General features: G+C 41.7%; 1 protein-coding gene across 4 annotated transcripts in view; it reads right to left on the reverse strand.

Moving 5' to 3' along the window:
- KANSL1 (KAT8 regulatory NSL complex subunit 1) overlaps positions 1-14734 on the reverse strand; it is a 171834-nt gene extending 157100 nt beyond the window's left edge. For 2 of the 4 annotated variants that reach the window (XM_079906207.1, XM_079906202.1), the window contains exons 1-2: positions 14628-14734; positions 12884-13022 (exon numbers count right to left, since the gene is read on the reverse strand). The gene's annotated coding sequence lies outside the window, so the exon portion shown is untranslated. Of the gene's footprint in view, positions 1-12883; positions 13023-13835; positions 13933-14088; positions 14487-14627 lie in introns of those variants that run through there. The other 2 variants (XM_079906203.1, XM_079906204.1) reach the window with 2 other exon arrangements.
- Positions 14735-14952: the final 218 nt, after the last annotated feature.

The following is a 14952-nucleotide window of genomic DNA, read 5'->3' on the forward strand; positions in this document are numbered from 1 at the left end:
TAAAAAATAGATATATATATATGATAAATAAATAAACCTTGCAAGAAAATGCAAAGCCACAGAGAGGTGGTTTAAATATATAAAAAGCCAGATGCTGAATAAAGACTGGATGGAGCACTTGATAAACAGGGTATAAACAGTGATAAGAGCAAGACAACTGACAGGCCTAACTGTAATTTGCTTCAATACTTACTGAAGAAGATATGAGGAAGAAATCTATTTCTACTTTAAAGCATATGAATCACTGACAGTGAATCAAATTCATCATTAAACAAACAAGATGCTTCCAAACTAATATATCAGATGATAGGTAGTCATGAAGTCTCAAAGTACTCGCATTTTAGAAGAATTTATTTATAAAATTATAAAATTGCAAGGAAGAACCTACTGACAGTCATCTGAGAGAAGTGACCTCCAATAAGACATAAGAGGACGGAATCCAGATCTCTTTCCTTTAACAACAACATTTACCCAGCCCCTTGCTCAACTCCTGGCATATTTTGGCACTCAATAAATATTTGCTGAACAAAAATGAACAAAAACATGCCATCAATATAACTCCCATCTATTCAAGAGAAAGGCTCTGGCTGTGAGCTTCAAATCGGTCAAACTGGCAAACCTCTACTAGAGGATGAGATCAGAAGACATATCAGCATAAATAACCTTCTGAGGAAAAGACAAACATGTTTTCTAAAAGAAGAAATCACACCACACCAGTCTACCCAAATTCTCTGAGGAGAAAGTATATAACTTATTTAGGCTTTTATAAAAGTCTTGATAAGAGTCTAAATAAAAGGCTATTTTTAAAAAGCCTGAGTGGCCACAGAGTTGAGACTATTTCCTGTGGATGGGGTGTGGTTTATGAGACTGACACACCGTGTACTGCACAAAGGGGGCAGGTTTACACAGGGCATGACGCATAGAAAACTATGGGTGGACGGACACTAAGGTACTTCCCCAGGAAGTATAAGCAGACGATTGATCTTAGGTAATGTTTTAGAAATGCTATATTTAACATTTTCATAAATTATATGAAAGGTATACAGAGAATTCCCCATCTTGCAGATGGAATGATGAGCTTCCTGACAGTGAAATATTGCACTAAGTTGGAAAAATAAGGGAACTGAGAGGTGGAAAAAAATTTTAAGTATATCAAATGAGAAACATTTGCAAAAACTAGGATGTATTTTCAGTTTAGAGAATACTTTGCAAGCATGAAAGGTATCTAAATATCTGCAGGGCTGTCCAGCAGAAGAGAAACTAGAGTTGCTCCAGGCAGTTCCCGTGTAGACAAAATTAGGCCCAAAGTGGAAACTGCAGAGGGACACATTTCAACTAACATAAGGTCAAGCTTTCTAAGCACCAGACCAGACCTGACTGAAAGGGTGATTCTTACTCTGAATTATCTCTAAGAGCCCGCTGAGATACAAGCGCCTAAAGTACTGCAGGCACGAAAACAGCAGGTATTAACAGCATGCAGCATGGAAAAACGAAAAGTAAAGCATTTACAGGAAAAAAAATCCAAGTTGTACCTAAAGGATGCATGCCTTCTAGTTAAAAAAGAAATTTTTGAATAATTACAGAATGTTACCTAAAGACAATGTGATTTTTGTATGCAAAACGGGGAGGGATTGCAAATTCTACTGCCAACAAGGAAAAGACCGTGAACAGAACATATTTTCCTATCCTTCTAACAAATCATAATTTTAGCTATATCTGAAACGCAGTTATGATTGGTTACCATAAATCCAGAAAGGCAAAGCAATGCTGACAAAGATCCAGAGAAGTATACGTAAATGGAACGACTAAGAGGCTGAAGGAGATGTCACTGGAGATTACATTTTAAAATCAATCATCTTCAACTGAGAAACATGAAAGCCAAGGGGCACTATGATCAAAATCAGAAAATGTATCAATATGGTAAATACTAATTTATTCACCAAATCTTGGTACAATACCTTAAGCTTTTAAACTTGAAAAGGTAGATCTTTTTTTCCACAAAAGACAAAAAGAAAGTTGTAGAACGTGTTATCACCAAGCAGTATTTAGGGTTAAGAATACTCAAGAAGTATACAAATTTATGTATATTAAGTCCATTCTGGGCTCCTACAGGATAGAAGTGACATCTGAGGTGAGGCCTTAAGTTTCTGAGGTTAACAGCTTATAAGATAATTGCCTCACATCAAAACATTCCTTGGTGCCAACTGAGACATGACAATTGGCTGACAGCCCCCTAACAGACTCAGTAAGGCTTGCTGGTATAGTTCTTTTTATTTTTATTATAATTTAAAAAATTTTTTTATTATTCTTTATTTTTGGCTGCATTGGGTCTTTGTTGCTGTGCGCAGGCTTTCTCTAGTTGCGGAGAGCAGTGGTTTCTCTTGTTGCAGAGCACGGGCTCTAGGCTCGCGGGCTCAATAGTTGTGGCTCGCAGGCTCCAGAGCACTGGTCAGTAGTTATGGCGCATGGGCTTAGTTGCTCCGCGGCATATGGGATCCTCCTGGACCAGGGCTTGAACCCATGTCCCCTGCATTGGCAGGCGGATTCTTAACCACTGCACCACCAGGAAAGCCCTATAGTTCTTTTTAGTCCTTTATCTATGTACAGTTGACCCTTGAACAACACAGGTTTGAACTGGTCCACTTATACTCGGATTTTTTCCAATCAATACATACTATGCAATGCTCAATTGAATCCCTGGATGTGGAACTGCGGATACAAAGGGCCTACTGTAAAGTTATATGTGGATTTTCTACTGCACAGAGGTCAGCGCCCCTAATTCTTGCATTGTTCCATGTGTGCTATATATATACATATATATATGTGTGTGTGTGTGTGTGTGTGTGTGTGTGTACCTTCTTTATCTTTTATATATTTAGAATCCTTATATATCTCTATATCCTGAATTTTTCATTTATCATATACTCAACATTCTAAGACATTAAAAGTTCTTTAAAAATAGTTTATGGGCTTCCCTGGTGGCGCAGTGGTTAAGAGTCCGCCTGCCGATGCAGGGGACAAGGGTTTGTGCCCTGGTCCGGGAAGATCCCACATGCCGCGGAGCGGCTGGGCCCGTGAGCCATGGCCGCTGAGCCTGCGCGTCCAGAGCCCGTGCTCCGCAACGGGAGAGGCCACAACAGTGAGAGGCCCACGTACAGCAAAAAAAAAAAAAAAGTTTTATGGCTGTATAATAATTCACCCTTAAATACTCCATAATTTACCCATTAATCTCACTGCTCATTCAAGTTTATTCCCAATTCTCACTTGTATAAATAATGCTACAATGAATATCTTTGTTCACAAATCTTTCTATATATCTCTATATTTTCCCCCTTAAGATAAATTCCTAGAAGTGGAATTACTTAGTTAAAAGACAGTTTAAGGTTTTTTGATATATGTTGCCAAAATACCTTCCAGAAAAATTGGGCCCAATGCACACTTCCACTAGCAGTTTTAGAGACTGCCCCCTCACTACCTTTGACCATACAGTTCAATTGCCAATTTGATAGGTTAAAAAAAAGTAGTATATCATTTTAATCTGAATTCCTTTGATTACTTATCAGAATAAAAATGTTTCTTATATGCTTCTTGGTCATTTGTGTTTCTTCTTCGTGAACTCTGATCATGACCTTTGTCAGTAAGGCATTTTTACTTTCTTTGGGCCTTGACAAACTGAAAACCAGCTGAGATGGAGTCACATATCAGTGACTTCGGCTCCCCCTGCTGGCCAAAAAATCACTACCATGGTCAAGACCTAGATTAAAGTACCACGTAGACTACACTTAAAAGCTTGCCATTTTCTGGGCTGCTGCTACGAACGCAATTTATACACGGTGATAAAAGATAAAACATTATGTGTCTAAACCCATATTTAACAGAGCTGTGATGGGAAAGGAGAAAGCTGTGATCACTAATGTTTAATGGTTAGTGTCACAAAAATGTTTAAATTATAATCAGTTCACTGCCAAATTACTACCTGGATGGAACATTACAAGCATAAAATTCATTTCTCTATACTTTATTTTTATTACTGTTATTTTTTTTTATGGCCGCACTACGTGGGTACTTTCAGTATCTTAGTTCCCTGACCAGGGATTGAACCCAGGGCCACAGCAATGAAAGTGCCCAAGTCCTAACCACTGGACCACCAGGGAAGTCCCTATACTTTATTCCAACAATGTAAAAACATTCTAGTTGCCAGATGACCCTGGTTGTCAGCACACTGGTTCTCTTTTTTAAAAGCAAAAATAAGAAAACAAAACACCTATGCACCCTTCATCATTCAATGAACGATTTAAAAACAAAACCCTCTTTGTAACCCTTATTCCAAAGCTACAAAGCTGCTCACACTAAACAGACTGGGTCCTACAGTTCCAAAGGGTAAGGCCAGGACTGGCGAATGGATGTAACTAACTCAGCTTTCCCACTGATACCCTCTTAAAGATGCACTTCACAGGTTGGGCAGTGCAGTGCTCAGACCATTCATTCATTCAACACACATTTACTACATGTCATCACTTTGCAAGCAGTGATGATGAAAGACAGGACACAGCCCCTACTCTCAAAGAACTTGGAGACTAGCTGCGCGGAGAAGCAAACCTGCAGTCACTGTACAACAGAAGTGCTAGGGATGCACACACAAAGGCAAAGCCTGGGTACGTAGGAAGCTCTCCACGTTAGTTACTGCTGTTACTACACCTCACTGTTATTAAAGAACTAGGACAAGTATGTTTCTAGAACAGGGCAGGAGGTCACTTTAAACAGTGGCAACTGCTTGTGTGAAGGCCCAGGGGCAAAGGAGCAACAAGGTGTACAGAAGGAACTACAAACAGCAGCTTAACGCTGCTGAGCGCAGACAGCTCAGGAAGGAGCAGAGGAAGTGATCTGGGCCAAGGGCCTGTGTGCTTGGCAAGTGTTTGAACTTCACCTCGAAAGCCAGGTAAGCCATAGGGAGGAAACATATGGTCATATGAGGAGACCATTTAGCGCTGGGAAAAACACATTTGCAGATCATCAGTATATGGATGTGGGACTCATACAGAGTGAGACACAAATCTAAGATGTTACTCAGGAACTATATACGCTGGGAGGAGAGAAGGCCAAGGCAAGGCAAACACTGACTGAAAGAGAAAAAATGTGTGCAAAGAAAACTGAGAAAGAACAGCCAGAGATGACAGCGATGCCGGAAAGAGCCAGCACTCAGATCATCTGCACTGTACTGTGTGCCAGGCGCTCATCTATATGCTTTTCAGTATTAATTCATTTCCTCCTCACGACAGTCCTGTAATGTTAAGTGCCATTATTTTTAATATTATTTTTCTCATTTTTCAGGTGAGGTAACTGAGGCACAGAGAGGCACACAGTAAGTGCAGAGCTGAAATCTGAATCTAGGAGACTCACTGCAGAGTCCATGTTCTGTATCACAACTCTACAGTGCCTTTCAGAAATGACGACAGGAAGCCAGGAGGGACCACTACCACCACAGCCGGGGAGAACGGTCCATGGCGTCAAAGACCACAAGGAGGCCTCAGAAGATAAGTGCAGAAAGGGATGACTCTGTAAGGGCAGGTACAGTGGAACACATAGGAAGAAGCTACACAAATACTTCATTGGCAAAGGGACCAGTGGTCGCAGTTCAAGGGTTTTGCGTTCGTAAAGTGAGAGACTTGAGTGTGTTTATAAGCTGAGGGACAAGAGCCAACAGGGAATGGGAGGGTGAAAATGGGTTGGGAAAAGGTACAAATGACAGCCAGAGGTCCCTACAAGGAGGAAGAAAACAGCTCAAGAGACCAGAGAGGTGGCCTAGTATAAGAAGAAACAAATACAGGGACAGTGTTGGGCCCAAGAAGAGTCCCTTCCCTGACAGGCTCTGTGCTCTATGACCGAAGAGGCAAAGTCACTGGGGGAAAGAGGTTTTCTCTGTAAGCAAGGCAGATGTTCCACTTCTGAAGAAGCCCCCACAGTCAGATGCTTTTAAAGGAACTTCCCTGGTGGCACAGTAGATAAGACTCTGCGCTCCCAATGCAGAGGGGGCCCAGGTTCGATCCCTGGTCAGGGAACTAGATCCCACGTGCATGCCACAACTAAGGAGCCCGTGTGCCACAAACAAGGAGCTGGCAAACCGCAACTAAGGAACCCACAAGCCGCAACTAAGGAACCCACAAGCTGCAACTAAGGAGCCCGCCTGCCGCACCTAAGGAGCCCGCCTGCAGCAGCTAAGACCCGGTGCAACCAAATAAATAAATAATTTTTTTAAGATGCTTTTAGAATTGTAACATTAATTTATATTCTTTATTTGATTCTTTTACTCCTGTTTTCACTCTTATCTAGCTGTCTCATTAAATTATGATCTACGTTGCAAACATTTCACAAGATGACTTCTAAGCAAGAAAAAAAATCTAGCAAAAACTAAAATCACTAGACTGTTCAGAATAGAAAGATAATTTTTTTAAAAGATAATATTTTTCCATTTCTTCAAGTCAAGTACGTGAATATACTCTCTGAGCTTCCAGAACTTACTATGGCTACTCCCACTGTCCTCTGGAGCAAACCAGACAACAATGCCCAGAGCTGCTCTCCCGCTCACGGCTTGACTTCTCTCCCCAGCTCTGCCTCAGCCTGGTCAGCACTCTCTCTGGCCTAGTCAAATGGCCTCTCGGCCCACAGTCCAAACAGTTATCCAATATCATGAACTCCTTCACTTCAGGATAGGGAGACAGGAGAAGGAATTTGGGAACTAGCCTCTGATGACAACAAAGCAATTTCATAACACATATTTATCTAAAGCAGTCCCAGACCACTGTAAAAATTGGATGAAAGCAATGGACCCTTCCTCTCCATAACATGCACACAGGCAAAACCACATCATTTTGCATCAGACTGTCAAAAAGCTGTCATCTTCATGTTATCTTATCCATAGAAAAGTCCCTCCAGCCATCGTTAAAGATCTATTTACTCTTCCTTGGCAAATAATTTATATAAGCTTAGTTTGCTGATATCCTAACCTACCACAGAAAGAAGGCATTAAAATAGAGGGGAGAGTTTCTGGAGGCTGGAACAAGGCCAGTAACAGCCAGATACTAAGGTAGGAGATCAGGAAAGTAGATAATCACAGACTAAAGAAAATGAAGACTAGCCCGAGGGTACGTAATACGTGCACACTGCTCCATGAATACGGTTTATTTTACGGCCTCCAAAGGCACATGACATTTCAGCACAGTACAATAAGTGGTGGGCATAGTGTAGATCTTCCGTAATTTTGAATTATTACTAAAAAATGAAATTTTGTTCAGAGCACTTTTTTTTTTTTTAATTTGGCTGCGTGGCTTGTGGGATCTTAGTTCCCCAACCAGGAATCGAACCCAGGCCCTCTGCAGTGACAGCGAGGAATCCTAACCACTGGACCACCAGGGAATTCCCCAGAGTGCTTTCTTAAAGAGGCAGAAAAGCATGTAATACCTTTCAGAAAAATTTTCACCTAAGTAAACTTTTGAAGTTGTAACACTAGTTTCAGGAGAGGAAACCATCAAACAAAGGTACATACAGGCCAGTTGAGAAAGGTAAGATTTTAAAACAAAACAGAAAGGTCAGCAGCAGCCAGATTATCAGGAGTCTATAAGCTACATCAAAAAGGTTGAACTTTACCCTAAAGGCAAATAGGAGGGGAATGGAGGCAGAGGGTGGGCCAAATCAGTCAGGCCAGAGAAGGAACTTCCTCGAGGTCCTGCTATTTCTTGAATGACCCATACTGTCAACCCCCTAAAGAAGCTAAATGCTGGAGTATAACCATGCCGGCTTCTTCAAGTATGGCATCTAATTGAACATAAAACACCTCTTTATTTACACAGAGAAGGTGTTAATTCCACATTACTGAGTATCCTTAGCTCCCAAACCCCTCGAGAGAGAGATACCTGGGCTTAATTCTTACACAGTAAGGAAATCCCAATGTTTCATCAATTTCCACAAAGGATGAGACATGGAGAACAGACTGTAATCTTGACCTTAATTTTTCAAATCAGAATTTTACTGATAGCTAAAAGAAAAAGAATATTACCACCTTCTAAAGTTTCAATTTTATATAAATCTAAAGCTTCAATAACAAAATCTATATATTAAAGACAAATGAGATAAACAAGGTCCTACTGTATAGCACAGGGAACTATAGTCAATATCTTGTGAGAAACAATAATGCAAAAGCATCTGAAAAAGTGATTCAGGGGCTTCCCTGGTGGCGCAGTGGTTGGTAGTCCGCCTGCCGATGCAAGGGACGCAGGTTCGTGCCCTGGTCTGGGAGGATCCCGCGTGCCGCGGAGCGGCTGGGCCCATGAGCCGTGGCCACTGGGCCTGCGCGTCCAGAGCCTGTGCTCCACAATGGGAGAGGCCACAACAGTGAGAGGCCCGCTTACCACAAAAAAAAAAAAAAAAGGAAAAGTGATTCAGTTATATATCACTTTGCTGTACACCAGAAACTAACACAACATTGTAAATCAACTATACTTCAATAAAAATTAATTAATTAAAAAAATTAAAGAGACACCTAAAGAAATAATCTACTTCTTTAAATCATGTGACCAATTTGCACCAAAATTTTCATTTCCTATGTGTAGGTGTTGACGGTCTGCTACCCATGATGAGTAACATCAGTCTACAGGGCTGATGAGGCTAATGGATGTTGTCATGGGTTGAATTTTGTCCCCCACGAAGAAATTTTGTACTCCTAACCCCTAGTGCCTCAGAATGTGACCTTAATTGGAGAAAGAGTCTTTACAGAGGTAATCAAGTTAAAATGAGCTCATTAGGATGGGACCTAATCCTGTATGACTGCTGTCCTTTTAAAAAGGAGAATTTTTGAACAAAAAAGACACATACACAGAGAGAACTCTGTGTACAGACTGGAGTTATGCTGCCACAAGCCAAGGACCTACCAGATGCTAGAGGAGAGACCTGGAAGAGTTCCTGCCCCAGCACCTTCAGATGGAGCATGCCCCTGCCCTCAGACTTCTAGCCTCCAGAACTGAGAGACAATACATTTCTGTTGTTTAAGCCACTTAGTTTGTGGAACTTTGTTATGGCAGCCCTAGCAAACAGATGTCATGAAGAAAATTAGCAGCTTGTGTTTATCGAGCACATACCAAGTGTTATTCTAAGCATTTTGCATCAACAAACTCATTTAGTCCTTACAAAATCTACCCTAGGATCTAGGTACTACAATTATACACTTTTCACAGATGAGGACACCAAGTCTCTAAAAGGATGAGACACTTGCCCAACATCAGGCAGAGCCCCCCACTATGACCACTAGCTATAATAATTACTAAACATATAATTATGTTTAGTAATTATTTTAATAACAGTAGTAATTCACTAAGCCAAATTGCAGATATAATATACACAAAGATCCTCTGAAGTAAATGTTAATTTCATTTCCAGTACAAAGGAGGACCCTGAACCTCCGGGAGATTTTAAAATTTCTTAAAATTGTCCCACATCACATAACCAAGAATGTGATAGTGTATCTAATTGCCAACTGGAAGGAATAAACAATGAAAATCTTTTTTTTACTAACACTTTAAGAGCAAGTGAAAGTTTTTAATGCCTGACCTTGCAATTCAATACTAGAAATATAAACCTATAAATTTGAAATTCTTCAAGATCCCAGGAGAAAATGTGCCCTAGATTACAGTACCCTTTGTATATGCATCCCTTCAACCACTGTCCAAGAGCTATCTGCCCTCTCATTTGTGGCCCCTTGACATTTCTCTGACTTCCAGACACAGAAGAAGAAAAGATGTAAGGACTGAAAGTTTTCAAAAAATTTTTTGTATTTTTTGATTTTGAATCAAACATCGGAAAGTGTGAAAAAAATACAATACAGCGATAAGTCTCCTTCCCACTCTGTCCTCTACCTGCCCAGTTTCTAGACTTAACAGGTAACCGATGTCACCATTTTCTTGTTTATTCTTCTGAAGTGTTTTTTTATGCATATACAACAAGCCAAATTTTCTTTTCTCTCTTCTTTTTTTTCGAAAAACACAAAGGGTAACATATCATACACACTTTGCATCTTGCTTTTATCGCCTAACCGTTTATCTTGGAGATCTTTCCATATCCTATTGGATCATATTTTAATTATGTCCTTTTGTTTGTCAAGAATACTTTTTACTTGTTTTCATCATAGTTCAGTCTAGCACACAAGGCACTAGCACACAGGCAACCAGCAGTCCCTGAGAGCTACCTGAGACAACTGATGGTGGTACCATATCACACACCAAAGACCTTGTATCTCTTCTCTCCATCTCACCTTCACTTTGATCTTTTCTCCAACTCGCCCAATTCTCCTCCTCCTCCTCCCTGTTCTTCTCCCATCTCACACATACCCTAACCCCGACAACTGTACATAAAAACACCAAACATCACTGATAATGCTTAGTCATGGCTAGCAATAAAAAAGCTGTAGACCCCTGATATAGAGAAAGGGGTAAATAACTCCATGGGAACTAATTAACAAGAGTGCCTTAGGGACTTCCCTGCTGGTCCAGCGGATAAGACTCCTCACTCCCAACGCAGGGGGCCCAGGTTCGATCCCTGGTCGGGGAACTAGATCCTGCAAGCATGCCGCAACTAAGAGTCCGAGGGCCACAACTAGGACCCGGCGCAAACGAAATAAATAATTTTTTCTTTTTTTCTTTTTTTTAAAAAGAGTGCCTTAAATTGAGGAGCTTTTGTTTGGAGTTATTTTTCCTTTGTTATTTATGTTTCTTTTTGTACTTTGATTCTTGAAAAGGGTGAGTATTGGCACTATTTTCTATAAGCCTGGGAAAAGAAATAAGCACATACTGAGGTCTAACGTTTAAGTAATGCCTTATAGAACTAGAGTTCATTCTGAAATAAGATAATCAGAAACAAAGCGTAAGAACTATAGAAAATAAATATTTTGGCTCCAAAGTATACATTTTAATTAGCCTAACTTTTTTTATTTAAAAATAAGCAGTTGCAATCTGAAAACACATCTCAGAAACATTTTAAAGGTATTCACAAATGAAAAAGAGAAAAAGGTTCCCTCTCTCTTATTTTCCATCCTGCAAATTCAATGCTATCCTTTTCCCATCCCCCCCCAAAAAGTGCCTTTTACCCCTGCCCAGATCAAACACTACAGTTTTTAAGGTTTTTTTTTAAAGTCATAAAAGGAGGAGGAAAATGTTAGCAAATAAAAAATTTGTTTAGACTCAGAAGAGGTCTTCCATTGATGAAAGGGTGAAATTAAGGCAGTCACATAACTACATTCTTAAGTAGTTAACAGGTGGTAACACACAGTATGGAGTACTGACTTCACTCTGTATTCCTGTCATTCCAGAGGGCTTTGGTGCAACTCCAAGGGTTAGTGCAGAACTTGCCCAGGTTCAGAGATTTAGAGGTAAAATGTCATATATAGATATACAGATATCTATATCTATATAGATATATAGAACTTAAAAAGCAGCCCTCTATGTATCTAATCCATTAGTTAAAACTGTAAAATAAAAATCTAATATATTGATCCCCAGTTCCTTGGGTTTCTACAGAACTAGAACCTGTGGATATCCCCTTGCCTGCTTCCTAAAGACAACAAATGCCACCAGGTCGTGGCTCTAAACACTCAATACCAAAGAGAAATATTCTTGTACAAGGTCCTCCAGTTCCTATAGGTTCAGGACTTCTGGCTGGGTTTCCTTCCAACTCTACAGGGAGACTGGCTAGAAAAACTGTGTTTCTCTGGCTTCCTTTATACTAATATAAGCACTCCTCATCCAACAATAGCAGCTGGAACATAAATGAAGATGAGAACTCAGTCTACATTTACCTAAAGATTTCCCACAATCCAAATATTTAGTTTACACAGACTGCATTAATACCTGATTTATTCACTGCATTAATTTGGAATTCCACAGGACAGATTACCAGACAACAATCTTAACTACACTAGTATTTAGCTCTGAAGGAAGCAACCTGTGCCACCCCATGAAGCTGGTGGGGGGCTTCCATCACTCCTTATCCCTCCCCATCCTTCCTCCCATTTTCCTCCCTACGTGTATCTGAAGCTTTGTCCTCTGCTTAGTCCTAATGGAGACATATATGTACAAGAACTTGAAGTAGCCAAGAGACTGGAGAACCACCACATCACTGAGAGCTTTTTCATGTAAAGATCATCTGCCCACACTGCCCCCAAAGAGGTGCATCTTGTGAGATGAAACATGGCACAGAGTGCTACCTGTTGAGAAAAATGGTGTAAATTCGCATGCAAACGACCAGGGAATAGCAGGAGAACTCTCCAACAGAGATATACACATAAACTAACAGGTCTTAGAATGTTCTAACATACTAAATGAAGTTTCAGAGTAAATAAATGGCTAGTGACACATCTTTTGTAACACATGAATCAGCTACAGATTTGCAAGAGTGGGACACACCCCAGCACCTATGACACTAAAGTACCTGTTTGAAAGTGGACCTGGCTGTCTGAATTGCCAATCCATCCTACTGAGATTGGAACAGAATTTTACAACTATGTGGGTTGTCATAATTTAAAGTTAAAAAATAAACACATCATTTTCATGGAAATTAATTTGAGATTAATTTCATTAATTCATTCATTAAATGAATTAATTCATTCATTTAATTCATTAATTCATTAATATTTTAACACCAATAATTAAGAACAGTAGCAACACAAAGTAAGGAGTAACTAATCAGTCCTGGGAAGCAAACACAACAGTTTTTTTGAGGCGAAGGAATGTCGGGTAAGAGGGTTGAAGAACTGCAAATTCAAGAACTAGAAAATCCTCAATGGTAAAGAAAAAGAAATAATATGAGGCCTTTAATTAAAAAAAAACAAAACACATCTTACCTTAAGAAGCATCCAAATAGCATTCATAGTGTCAGGAATAGTTCAGACAATACTCAGAAATGAGCAGGAAGGTAGTCTTAGTAATCCCCCAGTCACCAAGTACGAGCAGGTAAGAAAATCTTTTGTTTCAAGAAGGTATCTGAAAGAGAGGACTTTCATTTAGACTAAAAATAATCAAGAATAAGCAAATTAAAATGAATAAACAAATAGTTTAAGCTATCTGGACAGAGATTTGAAGTACTGTTTGCCTCACCATCTTAAAAAGATGTAGAAAATACCATCCCCTTTGGAAAAGGACAAATGTGTGTGGTATAGGTATCTCCATATGTACGTAGAAATATATTTTTCCATAAAATTGGATTAAATGTATAACACATATTTTAGGTAATATAAAATTGCTTATCAAATAATTAGAAAGCCAAAACCATTTTTCCCAGATAGAAAAATGATTATCCAGGGTACTTCATAAACACTATTAAAAAATGATTTGTTAACTGATCACCTAAAAAAGCCCCTTGCCACGTTTAGTTTTATTTAATAAATTAAAACCTCTCTGATCATTCTGATTGTCCTAAATTTTCTTGAGTTTAAGTTGCAGAGCCCATTCTACATGAAAAGTAAAATCCATTCTTGACTAAAGTGCTACAAACAAATAAAAGACTCTTCTTTCCTAGAGATCTTTAAAAGCAAACCAAACAACTTAATTTTGAGGATGGGAGGGAGGCAAGTTTGTCTGGAGGTAGGAGGATGGATTAAATGACCTCTTGTAGGATCCTTGCCCACGTCCTAGGCCTGAATGAAAATTCCAGCTTAACCAGTTACTGCTTCGCTTAAAATGGAGGCTTGCCCGAGTAGGGACAAAAATAACAGCACCCACCTCTGTAAAATAAATTTCAAAAAATTCGAAGAATATACAGTACCCTCATTTTTAAGAAAAATTAAAAATAAAAACCTCTGGAGTGGATGTGTTCTTCCTATGCGTTTGCCACTTCGGCTTCGAAGACTTGGCATCACTCTCCTTACCGCTCGTCGGATTTTTTTTTTGGGGGGGGGAAGGTAGGGGGGAGTTTGACTCTTGACCCAAGTCTCGGGAGGGCTTAAGAGCCCCTCCATGATCCCCACCGCAAAAGCCAAGGGGCGATGAGAAAGGGGAGAGCCCGAGTTCCCACCCCTCCCCCCACCCTGGACCCCAGTCCCAAACCTACCCCCTTTCCCACAGTGGGGCGACTCCTTCTGCCCCAAACCCATTGTTAGGGAGGGGGCGAAAGGGAGAGTGGGCTCATGGCAGGGGTGCCTGCGGCCGTTGCCCCGGCTCGCTTCAGGAGGGGGCGGCCCGAGGGATGCAGCTTCCCTTCCTCTCCGCTCGGTCCGTCCCACCTCGGCTCGGCCTGGCGCCCCGGGCTCTGCTCGGCGCCCCCGGCCCCGGGCCCGGCCCAGCCCGCCCCCAGAGCAACAGGGCCCCAGCCCCTCTGCCCGCAACCTGGGGCCCAGGCCTGCGGGTGGGCGCGGGGCGGGGGTCCCTGTGCCCCACACACGCGTCCCCGCTCCCCCAGTCCAGCCGCTTCCAGGGCCCTCGGCAGCGCCCGCTCCCCGGGCCCGTCGGCCCCCCGCCTCCTGGCCGGGCCGCCCCCCCGGGTTCCCGCGGTCGGGGCCTCCTACCCTTCTCCACCATCACCCCTACCGACTCGTGCCCCCACCCCTCGGGCACCAGTGCCAACGGCGGCTCCCCCGGCCCCGGACCTACCTGCACGGCTCAACCAAGCCTAGAAGTGGGGGCGGGGAATCTTCCGCCCTCCTATGTCTCTCATTGGCCCTTCCGGGGAACATCGGGAGCGCCATTGGCTGGTGGAGGATGTCCGTCAGAGCGGTGGGGCGGGACAGAAGCGGAGAGGGATGCTGGTGCCTCGGCGTCTCTGTCTCTGGGTATCTCTCTGTTTCTGTCTCGGCTCTTGGAAATGAGAGACATTTGGATGAGAGGACTGGAAAGGGGCCTCAGGTGGAAGGAACAGAAATAGGAATCCTGGCAGAGCTTCCCACCAGTCTGCCACTCCGAACCCCCTACCTAAGTC

This window comes from Stenella coeruleoalba, assembly GCF_951394435.1.
Source record: "Stenella coeruleoalba genome assembly, chromosome: 19".
NCBI lineage: Eukaryota > Metazoa > Chordata > Mammalia > Artiodactyla > Delphinidae > Stenella > Stenella coeruleoalba.